The sequence below is a fragment of the Pelodiscus sinensis genome, chromosome 1, assembly GCF_049634645.1.
Source record: "Pelodiscus sinensis isolate JC-2024 chromosome 1, ASM4963464v1, whole genome shotgun sequence".
Taxonomy (NCBI): Eukaryota; Metazoa; Chordata; order Testudines; family Trionychidae; genus Pelodiscus; species Pelodiscus sinensis.
The window spans coordinates 122,588,768-122,613,708 of NC_134711.1; the positions used below are offsets into that span (position 1 = coordinate 122,588,768).

At 42.6% G+C, this 24,941-nt stretch overlaps 2 long non-coding RNA genes across 4 annotated transcripts in view; one reads left to right on the forward strand and one right to left on the reverse strand.

The window, feature by feature from the left end:
- LOC112546530 (uncharacterized) overlaps nt 1–16,967 on the reverse strand; it is a 32,924-nt gene extending 15,957 nt beyond the window's left edge. For both annotated transcript variants that reach the window (XR_012900868.1, XR_012900867.1), the window contains exons 1-2: nt 16,876–16,967; nt 155–267 (exon numbers count right to left, since the gene is read on the reverse strand). This is a non-coding gene — a long non-coding RNA (uncharacterized LOC112546530). The remainder of the gene's footprint in view (nt 1–154; nt 268–16,875) is intronic.
- LOC112546531 (uncharacterized) lies at nt 16,968–22,045 on the forward strand. Of its 2 annotated transcripts, none has more exons than XR_012900871.1 (4): nt 16,968–19,213; nt 19,329–19,402; nt 20,010–20,088; nt 21,360–22,045. It is a non-coding gene; the product is annotated as an uncharacterized LOC112546531 (long non-coding RNA). The 2 variants fall into 2 exon arrangements; XR_012900870.1 differs by having other exon boundaries at nt 20,015–20,088.
- Nucleotides 22,046–24,941: the final 2,896 nt, after the last annotated feature.

The window sequence follows — 24,941 nt, forward strand, 5'->3', positions numbered from 1 at the left end:
TACCAGGCTTTGAATTTAAACCTTAGCTACCTGCTGTTTTCAATAGATAAAACAGTGAAACGGCATTGAGGAGTGAGAAGAATGTGTGAGATAGGGAAAAGGGTATTTTACAACCTTGAAACCCAAAAATAATGGGGGGGGGGGGTTTCTTCACCTGTTACAAAGAGTAGGAATCAGAACAGGAAGGAACTTCAAGAGGTCCAGTCCAGTCCTCTGCACTCATGGCAGGAACAGTGATAGAAATGTAGCCGTGTTAGTCTGGTGTTGCTGAAACAAAATACAGGACTATGTTGCACTTTAAAGACTAACAAGATGGTTTATCAAGCACCATAGACAGTCTATGACAGGTATTTATCTAACCTGATCTTAAAAATCTCCAATGATGGAGGTTCCACAACATCCTTAGGCAATTTATTCCAGTGCTTAACCACCCTGACAGGAAGTTTTTCTTAATGCCCAACCTAATCCTCCCTTGTTGCAATTTTGGGCCATTGCTTCTTAAACTATCATCAGGAGTTATGGAAAATAATTTTCCCTTCTCCTTGTAACACCCTTTAAGGTACTAAAACCTATTATCATGTCCCTTCCCAGTCTTCTCTTTTCCAGACTAAACAAAACCAGTTCTTTCAGTCTTCCCTCATAAGTCATGTTTTTTTACCTCTAATCATTTGCTCTTCTCTGGGCTTTCTCCAAATTGTCCTCATCTTTTCTGAAATATGATGCCCAGAACTGGACACAGTACTCCAGCGGAGATCATGTGGATTAAAGTAGAAGAATTACTTCTCGTGTCCTACTTACAACACTCCTATTAATGCATCCCAAATAATGTTGGGGTTTTTGGTTTTTTGCAAACGTCACACTGTTCATTCATATTCAACGTGTGGTCCACTAGGATCCACTGATCCCTTTCCACAGTACTCTTTTCTATGCAATCGTTTCTTATGTTGTATGTGTGCAATCAATTGTTCCTTCCTAAGTGGAGTACTTTGCATTTGTATCTATGGCAAAGATGTATTTCCAGTTGCCTCTTTATTTGCATTACAGTAACATCTAGAAATTTCAAGAAAGTGTCAGAGCCCCATTATGAAAGGCACTGTACAGACAACTAGTCTCTTTCAAAGAGATCTGATAATGTAGGTGCCCTAGTTTTCTAAACAAGACAAGAATTTGGAAGTTTAGGGATGTCTCTCAGACTCTTCAGGGAACAATATTACGATCCTGAAGTTCTGCTGAGGACAATCGCCTATTATTTTCCATCAGTGTCATTTCCTTCTTTAGGGCTAGCCTTCTGCTGGGATATTTGTCAAGCAATAAGGATCGGTATGTTGTTCGTCTTACTCAAATAAAACAGCTGTTGCTGATATACACTGAATAATTCATGAACATTTAGACATTGAATCTCAGTCAGATCTGCTTGAGCTGAGCCTTAACTTGAAGTTCAGTGAATTTGCAAACAGCAGCCCATGCTCCAACCTGTAAGCATGAGCTGCAGTTGACAGAGCTACTAAATTGATTTCCACACACCCCCTACGTCTGCTCATCTTATTCTCCATATATGTTGGAGATACATTCTGCTCTCCATCTTCAGATCAGGTGACCCCCAAGTTCTTTGTAGATACTGGCTGATTAGAATAAAATAAACTTTGAAGGGTCTTTAAGGGAAGCAGAGGAAGGAGGCCACTGTGCCCTATCTCTAGGACAACTGGAGCAAGGAAAACATGTTCCTCTGTAAATGACATAGGAACAGTGAAGACCCATAATCTGTGCAGACAGTAACCAGAGTACCACAGGAGATTCCCTGAATACCACACTCTAAAGGAAACACCTTATCTTTAGTATATTCCTGCTGATTTTCTTATGATTAAGAAAAAAATACCTTAGGTTTATCTTGTGTGTGCACTGCAATCAGGGTGTGTGATTGCAGTATGTGTAGACATATTCCAAGCTAATTTTAATCTAGCTAGCTCAGGCATGACACTGGGAGCTTTAATCTAGCTAGTTCTATGCTTCTCTCCCAGAAAAAGTTTAAACAAATGTATTGAGGGGGCTAGTGTGCTCTGTACCACTGCCCTCTACTGAAGGAAATTATGAGTGGTTACTTGTGTGTCAGATTTTGTAATGTATCCCTTGTAATAGTCATTATCCTTTAGCTGAGGTGGTGGCCTCTTCCTTTAGAATAGGATAATATGATTTCTATTCTTCCTATCACAGTTCTGAGGACAGCATAATGACAATACAATACTAAGTAGTCACATAGATGTGATAGATTACAGCATTTGTATGGTCTTTTCTGTTTTCAAAATGTTGCACAAATATTAGATAAAAAGGCACCTTCTACAAAGTTAAATAAGTTAAAAGATAATGAGAGAAGCAATCAGTAGGGACTGATAATAGATTGTCCTCATAAATAAATTATGATTCATTGCTTCATTATTTACCTAACTTCACAGATCCCAAATTAACAGATTAGCAGCATCAGTGAAATAAAATCCACTGAAAGATGCTACATAATCTTCATATAAGTGGAGAATCAAGGAAATAAAGCAGAAGGCAAAAAGGGAAAATATAAAATTGGAACATTTGTTCAGATGAGAAGTTTTGACAGTGTCACTAACTCCTCTCATTGTGAGCAGTGTTCCAATATAATTAGGCAGCTTGTTACAAAGAATCAGATCTAATGACTTTTCTTGTAAATGTTTGCGTGGTAGGGGTTTCACACTGTCAGAGTCTTGGAAGTATAATTGAACAGAAGGGAGGGTTTTACCTTTTGTCTGGCTTATGTATAGAGACAGGTCTGAGGAGCTGGCAAGCATTATTAAAGCTTTGAAGTGGCAATATTCTCCAATACTACAAAATTATTTCCTCACATCTGATAGATTTTTTTCCTCTGTTTGTTGCTCATTCAATATGATCTATTTAACCCCTACTGTTATCAGTAAAGAAGCTGCAGATGTTGTCAATTAACAGAGCAAATGCATTAATGTCTGCGCCTTTTCATGTCAGGCTTATTTTAAGGGCTGCATGAGCCACAGTGTGGACACTGGCTAAATCTGAACCAGTGAAGGCTGAGGGGACTAATTGTCCAGTGTCTTGAAAAGATATACAAGTCAGGTCAAAGCAAGTATAAAAATGTAACCTGATTTAGAGAGTGGAGGGTTCTGTTTTGGTGGCATTTTGCAATTGTGTAAATGTCTACACAAAAGGTAAGCTGGGACTCTATATTTCTCTTTATGAGTATGTAAGTCAATCCCAAAATATGCTTTTGCAGGTTCATTTCTGGAAGGGTCTCTCTGCTCCCACTGACTTCAGTGGGAAGTAAGTCATAAGTACTCAAAAGCTGCATAGGTTCACTAGGGATCTTTATAATGCTCAATCCATTGGTCAAGCTATTGTTGCCTGCCAATAAGGATGGCGCCATCTTTTGCTTTAAGGTTTGCTGTCATTTCACAAATTGGATCAAGTGCCTGTTTACTCTATCAGAGGTGCCACAAATATCTCCTCCTTGAAAGCAGGTCTGAATCTTTTTGCACAGGTCTTGCTGGTACTTCTGGACACGCATTCTGGTTGTTTTCTGGACTGCAGCCTTAGCCTCTTAGAAAAGTTGGCTTAGTTGGCTGTTGAAGTAAAGTTAGGTGAGCTTGTGGAGAGGGGGGAGGGTTCTGCTCTGTGAGAGGGAGCAACAGATGTTCAGAGGTTGCAAACCAGTCAGACTGGAATAATAAAGGAAAAACAAAGACATCTTTGGCACTCACCAGTGTCTTATTCTTGAAATTTTCCCCACAAGGTGTCAGAGTCAGGGGAAACATTGATAAATACTAGAGGGGTACAAGCACTGACAAAAGACTTCTTGATAGCAAATACTGTATCACAGGGATGGGCAAAGTATGGGCTGCAGGCTGGATCCAGCCTATCTAACGTTTCTGTCCAGCCCGGGGGCAACACAGCATTCAGGCAGGCTACCTGCCTGCCACAGCTCCATAGTACTTCTGGGAGTGGTGTAAAGCCATATTGTGTGGCTCTGGGGCAGGCAGGCAGCTTGCCTGAGCACCCTGCTGTGCCATGGGCTGTGAGACACCTATGGTAAGCCTCTCCCAGCAAGATTCTGCACCTCACACCCCCAACACCCCTCACCCTTTCCTGCATTTCAACACCCTGCACTAGCCTGAAGCTCCTTCCTGTACCCAACTCCCTTCCAGATCCTGACCCCCTCCATTAATATAGTAATACGTGTGTGTCCCATGATGATTTAGCAAAATTTGTGGAGTGAAAAAATTATAGACCATCCCTGCTAAGTAACCTTAGATCATTTTCAGGTTTGACAGACCAGTAAAAGTGATAATTTATTTCATCTAGTGATCCAATTTCAGAAAGTCTCATCTCACTGAGGGCTGCAATATTACATACTGGGTCAGACCAAAGGTCCATCTAGCCCAATATCCTGTCTTCTGTCAATGGCCAATGCCAGATGTCCCAGAGGGAGTGAACACAACAGGGAATCCTCAACTGATCCCTCTCCTGTTATCCATTCCCAGCCTCTGACAAACAGAGGCTAGGGACATGGCTGCTCCCCATCCTGGCTAATAACCATTGATGGACCCATGTCTCCATGAATTTATCTAGTTCTTTTTTTGTTTTGTTTTTTGAACCCTGTTAAAATCATGGTCTTCACAACATCAATATATTCACACCCAGTTGAAGTGGCTCTCTGTTGATTATGGCTTTTTTCCTAAGTTCAGTCTTTCAGTTCATGCCCCGCTCACATAGGGTCTGTCTAGACTACATGGCTCCATCGACAGAGCCATGTAAATGAGTTTACTAGACATAGGAAAATGACGAGGCAATTTAAATTATGTCTAGTAAACTCATTTACATGGCTCTGTTGATGGAGCCATGTAGTCTAGACATACCCATAGTGTGAGCATTCCAATAAGCAATGATTACAGCCAAGAAAGAAATTGAAGTTTTTAGCCCTTCTTTTCTAGAACTTTCCCCAAATCAGGGCCAGCAGGCCATCCCCCATTAGGGCTGCTTGCTTATCTGAGCTGCTGCCAGACACCTGGGTCTTTCCCCACCAGGACGAAGGACTGGAAAGCATAGTCCTTTGATGTGTACACTTATACAAAACAAGGAAGGCCAATGGTCCTCTACATACTCCTTCAACAAGGACTGTAGAACTTCAATGGTAAGACAAAAAGCAAGACAACTGGCATAGGCCTGCTGCAGCTTCTAGACAGAACACCAGTCTGAGCTGAAGGAAGCACCTGCATTGTCACATCTGCAACTGCTCCTTCTCTAAATGGGTGTCATGCAGGCAGAGGTGCCTCCCCCTCCCCTGACTGCCTGTGCAGGATTTTAATAGGCAGCTGCACGGCCACGTACCTTAAAGGAAATTTAGGTCCAAGCCAGAGTGAAATTGGGACAGTGGGTCTGAGCTTTTCAGTGTAGATGCAGCCCTGACTCAAGTCCTGGGATTCCATAAAAAGGATCTCTCAATCACATGAGCCAACTTGAGGTGGGCAAACTATGCACACGTGAGTCTCATCACCAACTAGATTAAGGTTAAATAGTAATTTCAAATGATGGAAATAACATTTTTGGGGAGAGAAATTGACCTTCAAGGGAGTCTGGCCCAAAGAATAAAATATTCAAGTGACGCTGAACTTGCCAAGACCCAAAGATAAAAAGGGGATTCAAAGGCTGCTAAACATATTTCTAGGGTCCAAGCTTCTAGCTCTGGCCCCCTAGTTGCCCTGCTCGGTCCCCTGGCTCATGGACCCCAGATGCTGATGGGCCCCTGGAACCAGGCTCCGCTCTTGGGCACTGGGCTCTGGCCCTGGCTCTAGCCCCAGATGCTAAGCTATAACTTCAGCCGCTGGCCCAGCTCTCTGGACTGGCAACACCTATGATCCTGCTGTACTGGTTTTTCCCTGGTTGTGTTCCAACCCAGGAGTATTCATTGGGTCCCTGATGATGCCAGACCACAGATGTTGTGGGACCAGAAAGGGTTAACCTGTAATAACATTGGGTATGTCTACACTACAGAGAAGATCGAAGCTGCTGCTGTCGCTCTTTCAGGGTTCAAATTAATGGGTCTAGTGAAGACACACTAATTTGAACTGAGAGGGGTGCTCTGATCAATGCCGATAGTCCTGCTTCCATGAGGAGTAAGGGAAATTAAAGGGAGAGTGGTCTCCCTTCAACTTCCTGTGGTGTGGGCAGCGCCAAAAGCTGAGTTAAGGTACTTCAACTTGAGCTACACAATTAATGTAGCTGAAGTTGCATTTCTTAATTCTACCTATTCCCAAAGTGTAGGCATACCCAAAGAGTGGGCCATAGCTCAAGAATATGAGGGGGGAGGGATAGCTCAGTGGTTTGAGCATTGGCCTGCTAAACCCATGGTTGTGAGTTCAATCCTTGTAGAGGCCATTTAGGGATTTGGGGCAAAAGTGTGTCAGGGATGGTACTTGGTCCTGCTGTGAAGGCAGTGGACTAGACTCAATGACCTTCAAGGTCCCTTCCAGTTCTAGGAGATAGGCAATCTCCATTAAATTTAATTTAATTTTTTTTATTTAAAAATTTAATTTAAATAAGGGGTTCCTTGACTTTGCTAAAATGTATGACTTTCATCATGAGACATCCCAGATATTCTTAAACCCATGGATTAGCTGAGTGGGGAGTGTGTATAATGAAGAACTTGGTCAGAAAAAGCAATGAATGCAAGAGACAATCCATATTTAGCAGTACTCAGTGTGGAAAGTCATCTGATGAACTCCTCTAAAAAAGACATACAAATAATTGGATTATGAAATATGGGACAAAACCAAAGGATTGCTAAGAAGTCTGCGATGGTGAGGAAAATACTGGGCAAGTAGAATCAAGTGAAATATTACAATAAAGGAGAAATCTTCTCCACAGCTAAAAAACAGACTCAAGGAGAATTTGGCAAGATGTGCGCCAGTCAGTCAAGGTGACAATAATCAAAGAAAAATCATCTTGCTTTTACTGATAGAAGACAAAGGCAAAATCTTAGAAAAAGAAGGTGAATGCATAGCTTAAGACAGTAGTTCTCTGGAGGTACTGTAGGGGGTCTGTGGAAAGTTTAGGAAAGGAAAAGAAAAGTAAGGATAGGGCCCACAGCAGGACTGGGACTTTCCGCTAGATGATTCTTGCCCAGGGCTCACTGTTCACAACCAGCTACATGCACACTGTCTCCCACTCGTGGGAGGGGATCTGGATACCTCAGGAGGCACCATGCCTCCTCCCACTGCCAGCAGTGCTGCTGTTTATGTTCCAGCCGTCTTCCCCTCCCAGTCCTGCGGTGGATCCAATCCTTACTTTTTTATTTTCTTCCCCATAGCTCCGTGCCAGGAAAGGTGCTGCCTTTGGCCATAAGACACCCCCCCCCCCCCCCCCCCCGTTGTATGCTCCATGGATGAGCAGGGAATGGAGGTGGTAGGAGCTGAGGAAGCAGCGCTGGCCAAGGGTCATGCTGGCTGCCACTTCCCACCACTCCCCTTGTGGGGGGTCCATAAAATTTTAACGTATTGAAAAGGTGTTCATATCCTTGAAAAGGTTGGGACCCACCGGCTTAAGATACCTAATAGCTGAGCTAAGTGACAGCAGACATACCAGGAGAAAACAAGTCATAACCGACCAGTTGTTGAATAAGACTGAACAGTCTGTTACAGACAAGGATGGGCCCAAGGAGGGTTTTCAGATTGGGAAGATTGCAGAAGCATCCTAAGAGATTGATTGAGACATGCTGTTGCGTTATAACCTGAAGTGTTCTTCAGCCAGTTGCTGTATTTATCATTAGCTGAGTTTAACAGCATTTTACTTCAAGAATTTTAGAAAGGGAACTAAAAAGAGCAGATGTGCTATAAAGTAAATCATCTGATACGGTCTCGCATGATATTCTTATTGATAAACTAGGCAAATATAACTTAGATAGGGCCACGATAAGGTGGGTGCATAATTGGCTGGATAACCGTAGTCAGAGAGTTGTTAACGGTGCTAAATCCTGCTGGAAAGGGATAACAAGTGGAGTTCCGCAAAGGTCTGTTTTGGGACCCGTACTGTTCAATATCTTCATCAATGAGGTAGATATTGGGATAAAAAATATGCTTATTAAGTTTGCAGATGATACCAAACTGGGTGGGGTTGCAACTTCTTTGGAGGATAGGGACATAATTCAAAATGACCTTAGCAAGTTAGAGAAATGGTCAGAGGTAAACAGGATGGGGTTTAATAAAGAGAAATGCAAAGTGCTCCACTTAGGAAGGAACAATCAGTTCCATACATACAAGATGGGAAGCGACTGTCTAGGAAGGAGCATGGCGGAAAGGGATCTAGGGGTCATAGTGGACCACAAGTTGAATATGAGTCAACAGTGTGATGCTGTTGCAAAAAAAGCAAATATGATTCTAGGTTGTATCAACAGGTGTGTTGTAAGCAAAACTCGTGAAGTCATTCTGCCGCTCTACTTTGCACTAGTTAGGCCTCAGCTGGAGTACTGTGTCCAGTTCTGGGCGCTACATTTCAAGAAAGATGTGGAGAAATTGGAAAGGGTACAGAGAAGAGCGACAAGAATGATTAAAGGTTTAGAGAACATGACCTATGAAGCCAGGCTTCATGAACTGGGCTTGTTTAGTTTGGAAAAAGAAAATTTGTTCCTCTTGGTTACTGAGGACAGGACAAGGAGTAATGGGCTTAAAGTGCAGCAGGGGAGGTTTAGATTGGACATTAGGAAAAAATTCCTAACTGTCAGGCTGGTCAAATATTGGAATAAATTGCCAAGGGAGGTGGTGGAATCTCCCTCTCTGGAGATATTTAAGAACAGGTTAGATAGACATCTGTCAGGGATGGTGTAGACGGAGCTTGGTCCTGCCTTGAGGGCCGGGGGCTGGACTTGATGACCTCTCGAGGTCCCTTCCAGTCCTATGGTTCTATGATCTGGCAAACTTTGTAGAGATACCACACTCCCTATATACTTTGTCACAGGAAACCAAAGCCTGCATAAATACTTCTTACTGGGGCAGAAACAAAGAACCACAGGGTTGGGCAATTGTAGGCAGCAGTTACATGGAACAGCAGAACATTTGCTACCTCATTTCTATACTTTGTTCTATTAATAATAAACAGTTTCTTGACACTGGTATGTTTACCAGCAAGATACTATACCTCTCAGGGAAGGTGATTGCAACTGATTATCATATCCCTGACATCTGTGGGGATTCAGGCTGTTTTGAGATCTTGTCTTCCACTCATTACTCTCACTAAATGTCCTGAATTACTGCTGAAATATACTAAGCTAAATGTTCAATTTATAACATCCTAAAATGCTTATTCTGGTGTTTATGTATACACCCTAGTAGAAGATCTAATGGATGATCTGAGACAAATTTGAAGGTCTGAGAAAAGCAACAGAATGTTTAGGGCTCTAGAGGGACTGATTTCAGATTAAAAGAAATATCTATTTACAGCATCACTAAACACCAACTACATATCTGAAGACTAAATGGGGAATGAAATTTAGGGTAGTAGTCAGGGGTACTATGTAACTAAGAACAAAACCTAAAATTAAAATCTAGGCTGCACATCAGAGAATTCCTAATATTAGGCTATAAAATATTCTTCAAATAAAGCATGGAGATTGTAATTTAGGATAGTTTATTTTTAAATTATATTGCATGACTACAGAACAATTCCACACAGGGAAATGGCTGGTACCTTCTCCTAATTATTGGGCCTTTAACAGAAAATTGTTTGGCCAGAGTTAGTTATCTGAAATTTGGCTGAATTCAACTGAATAGCTATTCAAAATTGGATTTAAATACACATTGAACCTCTCCAAAGTGTGAGACTCTTATCTGGCAACATCTGTGGTCTGTCAGGAGCACTGATGTTTCCGGACCAGAGAGCCCCAGCAGACTGGAGTCCAGCAGCAGAGTGCCAATGACTGGGAGCCCTGCCAGAGTTGGGAGTCCTGTTGGACCTGCAGCAGTGCTCCCTTATTCAATCTCAACTGGTTATCTCCAGGCAATTTCCCCTCTCTGGGATATTCACCTCTCCAAACAAAATGCTTGGAATGATCCACTTCCACCCTGACTTGATTAGTTTAATTAACATAAGTAACTTCCATCTATCTAATCTATCTAAATTTATATATAAATATAGAAGTTACTTGTGCTAATGAAACTAATCAAGTCAGGCCTGTGGCATTTAAGAAACTAATAGATTTATTAGGGCATATATATATATATATATATATATATATATACACACACACACATATATATACACCTGCTTCTGTAACTTCCACTCCAATTCATCTGATGAAGTGGGTTTTACCCACAAAAGCTTATGCCCTAATAAATCTATTAGTCTCTTAAGTGCCACAGGACTCCTCATTGTTTTTACAGATACAGATTAACACAGCTACCCCTCTGAGACTTCTCATAGACAAAGCAAGCTGGCAGTATCTCTATCCAAGTGGTTTTTTTCCTTAGATGGTGTGAGTAAAGCACGCACTAAAACTTTTGACCTCTGATCATATACATAATAGCCACTTGCTTTGAAATTAGCATTCTCTGTTAAAGTCCTTAAAATTTTCATTAGCATTCCCCAAAGATTCTTTGGCATCTGAGTTATTTAGTTACAGTGGCATTTACCATGTAAAACTTTTGCTATTTCATTCTGATAGGAACAGGTAAGAAAAAACAATGCATGTAACATCTCATTGGTTTTAGGCTGCTTAAACACACCATACACTCCTTATACATGTAAGCAGGGGCTGAACTGCTGCTTGCTATCAGCCAGCTAAAAGGAGGGGTGGGTGTGCCCCCTACAATTGTTTAGCTCTGCAAAGTAATTAACTGTTGATATGTAAATACAGCTCAGGAGAAAATATGAGGTGTGGCTCTGTAAATCCCATTCAGCCAGGGCTGATGGAGGGTCAGTGTTGGAATGGAATGTGGAGAATTGTAAATAATTTGGGACTGTTGTGGGGGGTCACTAATCATGTTACCCCTAAATGTGGAAACTGTAAAACATGCCACCAGTGCTTGCAGGAGAGACACCACCATCATGGTAAGAGATCTCCGAGGAACAAGCCTCCCCCCTTCCAGAGTTGAGTGAACTAAGCTGGGGGGGAAGAAGTAAAGGGCTTGAGTCAGTCTGCTTCACACCTGCTAGGTGTGAGCTGTAAGACTGACCCAACCTGCCCTTTTTCCCCCTTCGTTTTAAGGACAGACCTAAAGCAGACTCCCTGAGGAGTCTTTTCCTTTGCTAGTCTAGTGGAAGCTGGATTCCTTTGCCAGTCCAGCTGGTGGCTAAAGAGTTGAAATCACTGAGAGCTGAAATGACTGGTTTGGCTGAGAAGCAGACCCATTGCAGCCAGTGAAGTGGTGGCAGCCAGCAGAGTGGCTGGTGGGAATCGCTGGCTGGTGGTGTAATGTGGCTGGTAGGAGTGGTGGCAGGCGAGGAGCGGTGACCAGCGGCAGCAGGCGAGGAGTGGCAGCAAGTGTGGCGTGGCGACCAGCGGTGTGGCATGGAGCGGTAGCAGGTGAGGAGCAGCAACCAGCGGCGTGGCATGGAGTGGAGGCAGGCGACCAGCGGAGTGTCCAGTGGCATGGGACAAGACAGTTGGTGGAGCATGGCGGAGTGTCGTAAGGTGCCCTCTATCTATTCCCCTCCACCCCCATTTCTACCCAGGTTGGGAGGTGAAACCCTGTGGGTGAACTTTGAGACTCTGGGTGGCATGGACCAGGGACAGAGACTTTTGGGATGTCGGACTCTTTGGACTTCAGGTGATACTTGACTGGGGGGGAGGGCTTAGCTCATGTTTGGGTTATGAACTCTGTTTGTGATGATTTCCCCAAGTTAATGCCGTATGACTTCTCTCTCTGTTTCATTAAATGTTTCTTTCCTACACTCAGACTCAGTGCTTGCGAGTGGGGAAGCATTGCCTCTCAGAGGCGCCCAAGGGTGCGTGAATTTCCCAGATTACTGGGTGAGGGCTTGAGCCGGTTCTGTGTGAGATGGACCCCAAGATATTGAACCCAGCCCTGGTTACTGCCAGGCCTACCCGGCAGAAGGGTTACATACATATAACAATTACATTGATCTACATAAGTGAATTGACCTGAACACACTCTAGCATGATCTAGTCAGTCAGTATCACACAACAGGTGTTTTAGTAAAGCAAAGGTTGTGTGCCAAAAACAGCACCAATAAACAACCTCAACACAAATATACTTTTGCATTAGAATCCAAATGATGAGCTCAATCAACTGCCCAAACTTTTAGCCTCAGCTAGAACTGCCATATTTTGATTAGTTTGGGATCATTCCAAGTAATTTCTCGTCGTTTCCACTGAAAGTAAGAAATTGACTTATGAAGGCTCAAAAGTTGACCTGGGCTCTTTCAAAGTTTAACAAACTTTAGAAACTATTTTAGTAAACTTAGACAGAAATTTGGGTGATAACTTTTTGCTTCGGTCTCATTACAAACCCTTTGTATCACTCTTTTATTATCCTAAATTCCCTCCATCCTAAAAACTTCTCAAGGAGAACTGGTTTTTGCATGGTGGACACATTTCAATGTCTTCCCTCCTCAACCCAAGACAATGTTCTGTTATATATAAATAGTACCATGCTCATCTCCATAGTACCTGAGTACCATCCAGTAGTGCATTGAAGAATGTGACTAGCATTCATTACATGGGGTATGTTTTCTCATCCTCTCCCCAAAAGAAGTATGTGCAATACTGTCTCCTTTTTTTAACATATGCCTGTTAGGTGTATATTTGTTAGGCAAGGTCAAAGATACCCTTCCACAGTATGTTTACTTCCTCACTGAAAGCAAAATATTGGTGTCAGACTTGCATGATTTCCAATATGTAGCAAATTTTCATTCTAATTCAGGTTAAATGTAAGCAAGTCAATGTTTGCCATGAGCCAGCTCTGATTGAAATCAACTGGCTCAACCTCTGTTCAAATTGTCAGGCAGTATTAAGTCGCAGGGATAATCAGGGAGGAAAAGATAATAAAATTACTCTGATCAAACCTCTGTTCTGAAACCAGCACTTTAAATCCTTCTAGTTTATTTCTTTATTTCAAAATTTCCCTCAATTCCTTTTTTTTAAACAAACACCCTTTACTTATGACTGTGAAAAAATTGCAGAGTGCAGACATGAACCCTTCAATTATTCAGATGATGAGTAGACAGACTTTAATCAGATGTACATAAATTTCATTTTGATTTAATAGAGAATTATAGTAGTACACCAATTTGAGGATGATGGAATGAAACATGCGGTATATTTGACATAGATGTGTCAAATTATTCAGATAATTTCAATCAGTGAGGAGAATTTTTGCAGTCTACTGTTTCATGAACATTGGGAATCCTTTTGTATCTTCTGTTCTAAGATTAAACTGGATTGCACCTGTAGACTCCCTGTCATTCATTTACCTGCTGATCCTTTTGCCTTGGAACATGTGTGATCTGCTACATATGTGTTGTTTAAACCTTCTGCCTCAAACATTTTGCCATCTGGATTAGCTATTATAAGATGATGTCGCATGAAGCAGTTTCCCATAATATAGATATGGAAAAATCATGATGCAAAGATCTTGGCATGGCTATTCACAGCTAAAGATGGCCTTTATTTAAAATAGTGTCTGGTTATGTGTTATACAGCTGGTCTTTTTAGGGCCAAGTCTATACTGGCAAGTTACTGCGCAGTAAATCAGCCCCCAGTGCTGTCACTTACACTGTGTCCACACGGGCAAGGCATTGAGCGCGCACGAACTCTGCAGTTAGCGACCTCTAGGAAAACCACCTCCGTGAGAAGCGTAAAGCATGCTGCATTCTGGATAGAGCGCCGGGGTACCAGTGTGAACATCCAGTACTGGTGCGCTGGGGTATCAGAACTGCATCCTGAGTGGCCTCTGGAACCCTACTCACAATGCCTGTTCTGGCCTCTCTGGTCAGTGTTTGATTTCCACTGCCCTGCTCGGGTGACCAACGAAGTGACCAAGACCCACTCCTGTCGTCTTTTTGAAACTTTAGGGCTCGGGGGACATCCAGCAATGGACCAAGGCAGGAGGAGGAAGTTGTGGCCGAGTGTGCTGAGGCAGAGAGGGCCCAGAACAAGAGGAGGACTCGACATCTATAGAGGCTTGCAGCCAGCAGCTGACTTGTATCCCCAAAGAGCCACCCGCAGTCCTCGGCCAAACTCTCCTATTAATATGACAATAGTCTTTCTTTTCTACTCTAAATATGCTATATAATTTATCAGCATGAATATCCTATACCATATAGTTACCCCACTATTAAAATTAATAGATTGTGTGGGAATTTCTCTAATGTCTGTGTAGTGAACGGGGGGGAGGACGCTCACTGACCCTGAGGGGGGAAGAACCCTTCTCTAAGCCTAGATGGTCCCAGTCCAGTCCTGCCCCTTTAACTCCCCAGAAGCCAAGGGATGGGGTATAAAAGCACAGCTCAGAAGCTCAGTAAGGCCCCAGCTGCCGGATGAAGCAGAGGCCTGCCCTAAGCTCCCAAGCCAGGAGGGTCCTGAGGACCTTGCAGAGGCTGAGGGCTGGCCCAGTGTAGGGGTTAATTGTAGAAGAATTGTGTACGTGCCAAGTATAGGGGTGGTAAGGCATACATTCTCTTCCCCCCCCCCCTTTCCCCTATGTCTGATGAGCCAGAAGCAAGCCTCTAGGAACATACTCCATTTAAGATAAGCAATGGTGCCAGTGTAGCCAAAACAAGTTAGGGTATGTCTACACTACCCCGCTAGTTCGAACTAGCGGGGTAATGTATGCATACCGCACTTGCTAATGAAGCCCGGGATTTGAATTTCCCGGGCTTCATTAGCATAAGCGGGGAGCCGCCATTTTTAAATCCCCGCTGCTTCGAACCCCGTGTAGCGCGGCTACACGGGGCTCGAACTAGGTAGTTCGGACTAGGGTCCCTATTCCGAACTACCGGTACTCCTCGTGAAACGAGGAGTACCGGTAGTTCGGAATAGGTACCCTAGTCCGAACTACCTAGTTCGAGCCCCGTGTAGCCGCGCTACACGGGGTTCGAAGCAGCGGGGATTTAAAAATGGCGGCTCCCCGCTTATGCTAATGAAGCCCGGGAAATTCAAATCCCGGGCTTCATTAGCAAGTGCGGTATGCATACATTACCCCGCTAGTTCGAACTAGCGGGGTAGTGTAGACATACCCTTAGAGATAAGGGCCGGAATGCATATCAATCTTGTTTGACCTTGTTTACATGATCAGTACATTTGGGTAAAGGACAAGTAGTACCTGATCGATAGTTAACAGCTAAACCATACATTAGCAAACATTAAGTAACCCCCAGAAATTTCCAAACTGCAAAACAAGGTGAAATCATGGTATATAAGCTGCACAACAGTTATGCACTTTGGACCTCACTGATGGACTCTGGTAGCGGTGCCTCGGAAGCCTAGATGACCTCCCACTCGTCCGCAGCTGAAATGGGGTTCCCAGCTTGCAGAAGGGACATCAGACGCTACTTTTCCTATCATGTTGTTCTTTTAGTTAAGGGGTACAGCTGAAAACTGTCAGGAAATAAACTGCTTGTGTTTGACAAATACTGGTGAAATGTGTTTTGTACTTAGAGGGTACGTCTAAACTACATGCCTCTGTCGGCAGAGGCATGTAGATTTGTTTGTTCAGCAAAGGTAAATGAAGCCGCGATTTAAATGATCGCGGCTTCATTTACATTTACATGGCTGCCGCGCTGAGCCGACAAACAGCTGATCAGCTGTGTGTCGGCTCGCCGCTAGTCTGGACGTTCCCCCTGTCGACATCAAAGTCCTTTGTCGGCAGCCCCGGTAAACCTCATTCCACGAGGAATAACGGGGCTGCCGACAAAGGGCTTTGATGTCGACAGGGGGAATGTCCAGACTAGCGGCAAGCCAACAAACAGCTGATCAGCTGTTTGTCGCCTCAGTGCGGCAGCCATGTAAATGAAGCTGCGATCATTTAAATCGCGGCTTCATTTGCCTTTGCTGATCTGTCTAATCTACATGCCTTTGCCAACAGAGGCATGTAGTCTAGACACAGCCAGAGAATCCAGTGTTGGACCTGAGACTTACTCTTGCTGGCAACACCCAGATTACCAGGCCCCTGCTCTGAAGAGGAGACCTTCTTTACCCTGCCAAAGGGTGCAGACTGTGATGATCCCAAGAGCTGGCAGACAAACAGGTAAATGCCAAAGGGGAATTAGGAAATGGCCTGGGGAAGACGACTACTGTCAGACTGATCTTACAGAATTTTAGAGTGTGTCAGCGTGTTGCGGGCCGGATCCCTGCTGACTCCAGTGGGAGCCAAGGCTGCCACTGTTAGGGCCCTGGGCCAGGATATGGTGGAGTAGGGAGGGCCCACATCTCCACTGCTATTCCACATACCAGGTGGCTGTCTATCCCTCTCCTCTTTTGCCTGGGGCACTGCATTTGTGTTGCTGTCCCACCCTGAACCAGACCTTAGCCTTATTAACTATGGATCTGTCTGTTTACCTGCCCTACCCTGAACCAGAGCCTGGGCTTACCAGCTGCTGAACTACTATTTGTCTTTGTTTGCCAGGCCCATACTGTACTCTGGGCCAGGCGTTTAAAGGGGACCCCTGGGCATTTGTTTACAGGCCAGAGCACAGGTCTAGGGCCCAGGCCTAAACCAGCTGGCTTGCAATCTGTTTTAAGGCTATGATAGCAAGCAAATGCCTTCCAGCTTACCACTTAACGCTACTTTGTGTATATCAACTACAGGCTGATATTTAAAAGATTTTTTCTACAAATAGTCCATCCCAGTGTAATAAGAATGTTGAAAACTGTACCTCTGCCTCGTATTTCCTCTGCTTCTAGTGTGACCAAAGGAAGATTAGAAGTGAACAAAACAAACAACACAATGAATATGAGCAAACTTGAAGCCAAACTATTTATAGGATCAGATTGTTATGAAATTATCATTGTGACATCATAGAACATAAAGTCCTCCCAGTGCTTGACCTCAGACTTTATGGCCACTTTTTTATGTTACAATAGGCATTTCTTTTTAAATAGATGGGATATAAACATCCACTCAAGGTGCAGTCAAACAATGAACAGAATGTTGGGGATCATTAAGAAAGGGACAGAGAACAAGACAGAAAGTATCTATATAAATCAATGTTACACTCTCATCTAGAATACAGTGGTTGCTTCGTCTCAAAGAAAATATAATGGAAATGAAAAAGTTTCAGAAAAGGTCAACAAAAATGATTAGGGGCATGGAATGTCTTCCATATGAAGAGAAACTAATAAGACTAGGACTTTTCAGCTTTGAAAAGAGATAACTAACGGGGGGAATATGATTAAGGTCTATAAAATCATGACTGGTGTAGAGAAAGTAGATAAGGAAATGCTATTTTACTCCTCATAACACAAGAACCAGGGGTCATCAAATGAAATTAATAGGCAGCAGGTTTAAAACAAATAAAAGGAAGTATTTCTACTCAGTCAAACTGTGCAACTCTGACAGAACGTCGTGAAGGCCAAGACAATAACAGGGTTCAATAAGAACTGGATAAATTCATACAGAATAGATCCATCAGTGCCTATTGGCCAGGATGGGTAGGGATGGCGTCCCTAACCTGTTTGTCAGAAGCTGGGAATAAGTGATGGAATAGATGACTTGAACATCACCTGTTCTGTTCATTCCCTCCAAGGCAGCTGGCACTGGCCACTGTCAGAAAACAGGGTACTGAGCTAGATGGACCTTTTGTCCAACCCAGGCTAGCCATTCTTATTGTGCTAAGTACCTCTGATGGTACATTAGGTCACCTTAGGAAAATGTACCAGTCATTTGGACATGAAAAGTCTTTTCCCAACAGGACCAAGGAACAAATACATGTGTTCTCTATTTTGGAGTTAATTGATTTTAACTCATTTTAGTCAACTTGTATTAAACCTCTTGGATTTCTGAGCTCTCTGTTGCTTCTCAATTAGATTGCATTATTTAGCACTAGACTATGTAACTGAGGTTCGCTTTAATTTTTCTGCCTTAACCAGATCAAGTAGCTATGTTGTGAATTCCCAAAGCTTAGCACCTGTCTCCTGCCCCTAAATCCATCCCTCGGGGATGCAACTCCATGCTCTAACTAAACCTCTGACTGCCAGAAGCTGGTACTGTACAACAGGGAATAAAACACTTGATTACTCTGTTCTGATCATTACCTCTACAGCATCTGGCACTTGCCATTGTTGTAAGACAGGATACTGGGCTTGATAGGCCATTGGTCTGACCCACCATGGTCATTCTTACGTAGCTACATTAGTTGATTAGATAGAGAAATGTCTACTTTACTTTCTTGGCAGTGACTATTGTGTGACTCGTTGCGAACATGACCTGAACTGAGCGAGTTTGATACTGGTGTTAAGAGATTAATCTTACTTTGTCAATGGATATGTGTGATCTGATGGAAAGTCACTATAGTTTAACCTTTTTTCTTTTTTCTTTTCTTTTCTTTTCTTTTCTTTTCTTTTCTCTTTTCTTTTCTTTTCTTTTCTTTTCTTTTCTTTTCTTTTCTTTTCTTTTCTTTTCTTTTCTTTTCTTTTCTTTTCTTTTCTTTTCTTTTCTTTTCTTTTCTTTTCTTTTCTTTTCTTTTCTTTTCTTTTCTTTTCTTTTCTTTTCTTTTCTTTTCTGAAATCCCCTTGACCAGGATTCTCTAAATAATATTGCACTCAAAGCTAAGCACCTTATTATAACTTTTTTCTCTACAGACATTTTCATTGGCATGGAACTATCAGTTCCAATGTGCTATGACCAACTTTTTTGCAGTTTGCATTTGAAAGGACTCTATTGCTCCAGGATCAATTAAAAGTTAGATGCTTGTTATCCAGAATGCTTTGATGTGGCTGGTCTTTGTCCATTAAACTTAATCCATTCACTAAGGGCAAGAGATATTTTTCAGAGTAAGAAAATAACCTTCAGTTGCTTTAGAGTCCCAAATCTCTGGTGGCTCTGGTTAAATGTAATGGATCACACTTTTGCACAGTTATATAAAAGATACACTTAGTTGGTTTTAACAACACATCTCAAACATAAAACTTGCATTTCTCAAAATGTTACTCAGGATGATAAAAAAGAAAAGAACCTAACTGACTTCCTGTTCTACAAAGCCATGCAGAATTCTGGTGAGTTAAGGCCAGTCAGACTTGCAAGAGATTCTGGGCACTAAGAAAAGTGAATATGATTTTACTAATTTCTAGAAAACTGGGAAAAGCTGACCTTTCTGTCTCCTTTATTCAGGGATATGAGAACCTGCAAGGCAGATATGAACCATTAAAGAAATAGGATTTCAACAGGCAGGGAAAGAACAGGAGGTATTCATATAATTAAAGACTATATCATAATGCATCAGGGTTGCACAGGAAAGCTGCTTTTTGGCCTTTCCTAGCTCTTGAATGCTTGACTTTGCAACCTTAATGTTCTGTTAAAGTGGGGATTTTTGTGTAATAATAATGCCATTGCTGTCTCTTAGCAACCATAACTGGTCTTTCAAATGAAGTATTTTTTGTTTGTTTTGGAGTAACCTAGGTTCTGTTGAATAGTATATTGTTAGTAATAACAGACATGTTTATTTAGCTAGTGGAGAATAGAAGTGACATCTGTTTACACCGACTTGTCTTGCTGTCTTTTAAATCTTCATATAGTACTAGGCTGTAAACTAGTTAGCTAAATCAGTTTGCTAATAACCTCAGTCTTTAGAAGACCATGTTAGGTTATTGGGGAGGGAGATGTATGTTTAGCCATACATGTGCACAGTTCCCACAGCAGGTCACTTTGTGTGCATGTAGGTAATTGCAATATTCCTCCTAATGATATTCCAAGTGTGTGTGTGGTGATCAACATGAGAAAAGCATGGCAATGGATACTGTGCCCTTGTTCTTGAAGTATAAAAACTGATAATATATCTGTTCCATTTACAAGCACAGTAGGACTTCGTTTATTTCTGCTCTTGCTGAGTAAGCCTGAGACACCGACCACAGGGATCATTTTCTGATAGTTAGTAAGTAATTAACTGTTTTGCTAAATTCTAAAAACCTCATTTAGCCACGATATTCTCTGGTGAAGGGGCAAAACAAATTTCATTCCAGTGGTTTTACTCACTGCTGGTGGTACTGCATACAGTAGTTCAGCAAGAACTCAGTTCTCCCTGCTTCCCCCAGGGATGTCCCCAACACCTCCCCTCTCCCAGTAACATGCAGTGTTCAGAATTTAGCCTTTGGCTGGAAATTCGACTTGAAAATGAAGCATTAATATGTATTTTAAATGCATATACAGTATATGAGAAACTTTCTGTACCTCAGAAAACATATTGACAAATATGAACAAAGACTAGCTTCCTCATCCCCATAGTGCTATTATTTATGACCATGTCGACATATTTTTTTTGGCTTTATTGAGCTACCTAATAATTTCAAAATATTATTTGTAAACAAGTTCTGAATGAGCCCTCCCCAGACAGCCACTGATAAGCCAATGATGGGTGGAAAAGCTTCAGGAGCAGACTATTTACTTCAACACATTTACTCTACCTAGATACTGCAGCCAAAGCTGTGCTGCCCAAGTAATCAGTTTAGGCTGATGTTGGGTTACAAATCACATTAGTGTTAAATGTGAGGGTCATGTTATCCTTATTGTATGAGTAAAGGCAGCAGAATGTACTTAGCCTATCTGAATGAAGGACTCTCCCTCAGTGCCTAGTCTGTGGTAGGGCTTTCCAGTGCTGAGCCTACCACCTCTAGGGTTGGTAGTTTATAGCCCTGGGTCCTCTGGACTTACTGCATCAGTTGGGAAAGTAACAAACTTGCTTGAGCCCTGGCACCTCTTTCATTGTGAATTAAGTTGAAAAAGTGAAGAACTCTCTCACCATATTCAAAAAAAATGTGCATACATGGCTGATGACGACTATTTTCATTTGTGTATTCAAGTATTAATTCAGTGCCTGTTATCCTGATCTCTGTGGTAGGCCAGTAGATGCATTCTATTTGTTCAGGTTATAGAAAACATATTAGTTGTATATGTGACATCTTAGGAGAGTAAAATGCTTCTAAATGGAACCTCAAACAGATGGCTGCTTGTGCATTTGACAGAGCTACAATCTTCTCTGGAAGATGCAGTGGAGTACAAGCCTTGCTCAGAGAAAAGTGTGACTCTAATCTCTCCCATACACACTATGGAGGCCATCTGTTCCAGCTAGTACTAGCATGTGCTGAAGAATCTTTAAAACACATTAAAAGCCATACATTGAATGGCTTTGTTTTTACTCTTTTTCAGCAAGCATCCAAAAGGACTGAACATCTTGAAAACAAATAGAAGATATACTGGAAGTGAAATGTACAATAGTCCAACCGGAGAGAACCTGGTTTTCTCATGAGCAATTCTTGGCTGGTAAATCTACTACTGTTATTACTGGTTTTTAGAAAGTATGTACCAAGATAGATCTAAGTAGTCAGGTTGGTAGACTAGTCTTATAACTAAGTTCAGAGAAGAATAATGCTATTCTCTCTCTTGTAAGTCTTTTACTGAAACCACTTGTGTCATTAAAACAATGTCAGCCAGGCATTTGCTACACCAGTAATAGATCTAGTCCAACAATAGAAAATACCCTTGGATCAATCAGAGAGATCTATTGAAAATATACTGGAAGAAGCAAAGACTTCAGTCCACAAGTGGACTAATAAAGGTTCTTATATTGACTTCTTAAAAGAAGAAGACAAAGTGTTTAAGCCAGCAGAAAAAGTACAGACTTGCATGAAAAGTCAACTTGCATTAATATCATTAATTTATTGTAAACATAATGTTCAAGGGAGGGAAATAAAATGCATTTTTTTTAAATCTCTGAAATTGATCATGTAAAGAAAGCCGGTTAAGGTGACGTCATGAGTAGACGATATCAGCAACTTCCAAGGCAAAACAGTGTTGTGTATGTTACTGGAAAGCTGGGAGTATCCCCATTTGAATGCTATCAAATAAGTTTTCCTAGCCCTGATGTGTCACAAATAAAGCTTGTCATATATATATAAATTTTTTTTTACTCCATAAGTTCCACATTTCAGTGAAAACTTTGGAACCAAACTATTTCACCCCTAAAATGAAATATGTCAATTCAGAAATGCCACTGTATTCCCTCATACTCACACCTTCCTCTGTAAGTCTCACTACAAGATCATATTACATCTTAAATGATGCACTTCCCATGACTCTTTAGGTGAATAGAAGCAGCACATGCTGGGCATCTTGTGGCTGAAGTGATATTACCTCGGCATTACTCTGGTCTTTAACTCAAACAAGTTTTATATTTCTTCATTTAAATCTCTCCTCTGGGGTGGGAGTGGAGATGAGGAGTTCAGTATGCAGACTACCCCAGAGAAAGGGACGCTCCCAGCCGTCTATCACCGCAGTAGCTTGGGGCTAGGTGAAAAACTCCTGTCCGTAGCTCTCTGAAATATGTAGTAGATAGCTGTCCCTTTCTCCACTCCTGTCCTATGCTACCCCAATGGGGCTATAGCTGCCCTGGTCCCCAACTCTGTTCCCTTACTGCCCCCATGTGGTCATTCTACATTATAAAACTGTACCTTCTACCAGACCCTCCCTTTCCATTTCATGAGAAACAATCGAATTCCAAGCACACCCCATTGTCCTGGCACAGCCAAGCCCTTACCTTGCTTTAAGATAGAAGAAGCTACATTCCAAATTTGGTGTTCCTAACTCTTACCATTTAGGAGGAGTTCTTGAACAGATGGACTCAGACAGATAGACACACATTTCTAAAATATATAGTAAGAAGATACCATCTGGCTAGGAAGTGCAACCCATAAACGCCATGAGGTAATGAAACGACAGATCACATGAGATGCTTTAGCAGCATGTCAGAATCAAAATATTTTAGGGTTTAGACATTCAATATTTTTCAATAAAAATAGACATTTATTCCACAGAAAGTGGAATTTTTCACAAAATTACGTCAGTCAAATCAATTTTCTGTCAAAAAAAAAATTCAGTTCAGATGGAAAATTTTCAGCTAGCCCTAGTTGCAGAATAGCAGACACTAAACTCAGAAGTGCAGTACTAAATATAGCCCATTCTGTATTTCTGGAACATGTAAATTAGGATGGCAATTCCACACATTTTGGAAACAAAAGGAAATGTGTGTGAGCGTGTGTTTTAAATAGCAGCTGTTATAAACTGCTCAAGAGGTTAAAATGTTAGAATATGTTCAGAGGACAGATGAATTGTTGGTAGGTGTAACCGTCACCCTAAAGGCCACCCCGAGTCTGGGTGGACAGACGTCCCAAGCTAGAGGCCTTTTCTACAGCCAACCATTTATCCACAGTGGGCTGCTCGCGATTTCGGCGTGCTTTGGGCTCACTTGGACCCGAGGGGCCGGGAAGGGGGCTCGGGCCCTCCCTCTCTCTGAGCCCTGACCCTGGGCCCTGAGACGGGGATGTTTGGTCCCTTGTCAGTGGAGGGGGTTAAGATCCCCAAACCCTCCACTCGCGGGGTTCACAGTCCCGCCCTGGGTCCCTTCTTCCCGTCCAGTTCTCAATCGGCTCCCCAGCGTGGGAATAAACTCACCCGGGGTCTTCCCTTCCGGGGGTTGTAGAGTGGCGGGGGTCCCTCAGCGTCTGGCCTCTCCGTCAGGGTGTGGGGTTCCTCCCAGGTCCAGGTGCTCTCCCCCTTCTGGCCGCGGCCCTTTTGAATATCCCGCGGGCCGGCATCTCGGACCGACGCCGATCCCGTGTCCGCGGCTCCGCCCTCCTTGGCGTCCCTGCTGACGTCACGTGGCGGCGTCGGACCGAGTCGCTGGCCGCGCCGGCACTCAGCGCCGCTTCTGGGGTTTCGGCGGCTGGCCGCCTGATCCTCCCTCCAGGCGCTCGGCCCCCGCCCCAGCGTCCGTCCCAGTGCGGGGTAGAGTGGATGAACCGCCTGCCCCGTCACAGTAGGTAAGATGGTTAAAAGCTCATAAGTGCTAGTTATCCCATCGCGCTGTAATTTAACACATGGCTATTACATATACGTAGCATATACAACTACAATAATAATTAAAGAGTTTTACCATCCTCCAAGTCATATAAAAATAATTCAAGACACTTCAGAGACTCCCAAAATTTTCAATGAGCTTTGGATCAAGACAAAGTAGTTCATTAGTTTGCTTTAAATCAGCCTAAATGTGATTTACCATGATCCAAATGATCCTTACCATGGGGTAGGATTTTATTGTGAATCCAAATTTTGCAGCTGGAATTTATTTTTATGATCACCCTCGTTATCCCAGCATGTCACAATCTCTAATTTAGATTCACCATTCCCTGGTGAGGCTGGAAAATGCTATTATCCCTATTTTACAGATAAGGAACTAAAGCAGAGAGAAACTAAGGGCACATCTACACTACATAGAAGACCAATCTTCTGGGGTTCGTTTTAGTGGATGTAGTATAGACTCATTAGATCACCGTCAGCACCAATACTCCTCATCAAAGAGTAAAGGAAGTTGACGGGAGTGTTTGCATGAACAGGGATTTAAGATATGTTGACTCCAGCTACATACTTTATATAGCTGAAGTCGTGTATCTTACTTTGACCTTCCTACGTAGTGTAGAACAGGCCTAAGTGACTTGCTGAAGGTACCCCAGGAAGTGGATGGCAGAGCAGGGAATCCTGATTCTCTTGGGGGTGAGCCCTGAAACTCATCATGTACATGTTTAGGAGCATGATCCAGGTTTTTAATGCAAAGTTACAATTTTAGTGACCATGTCCTGCTACCTAAAACTTTCATTCTTGCTTCATGAAGAGAGAAAAATGGTTAAAAGTGTATGAGTGGTTTAATGGTTCACATGTTGTTCACCTTGGTTTTTT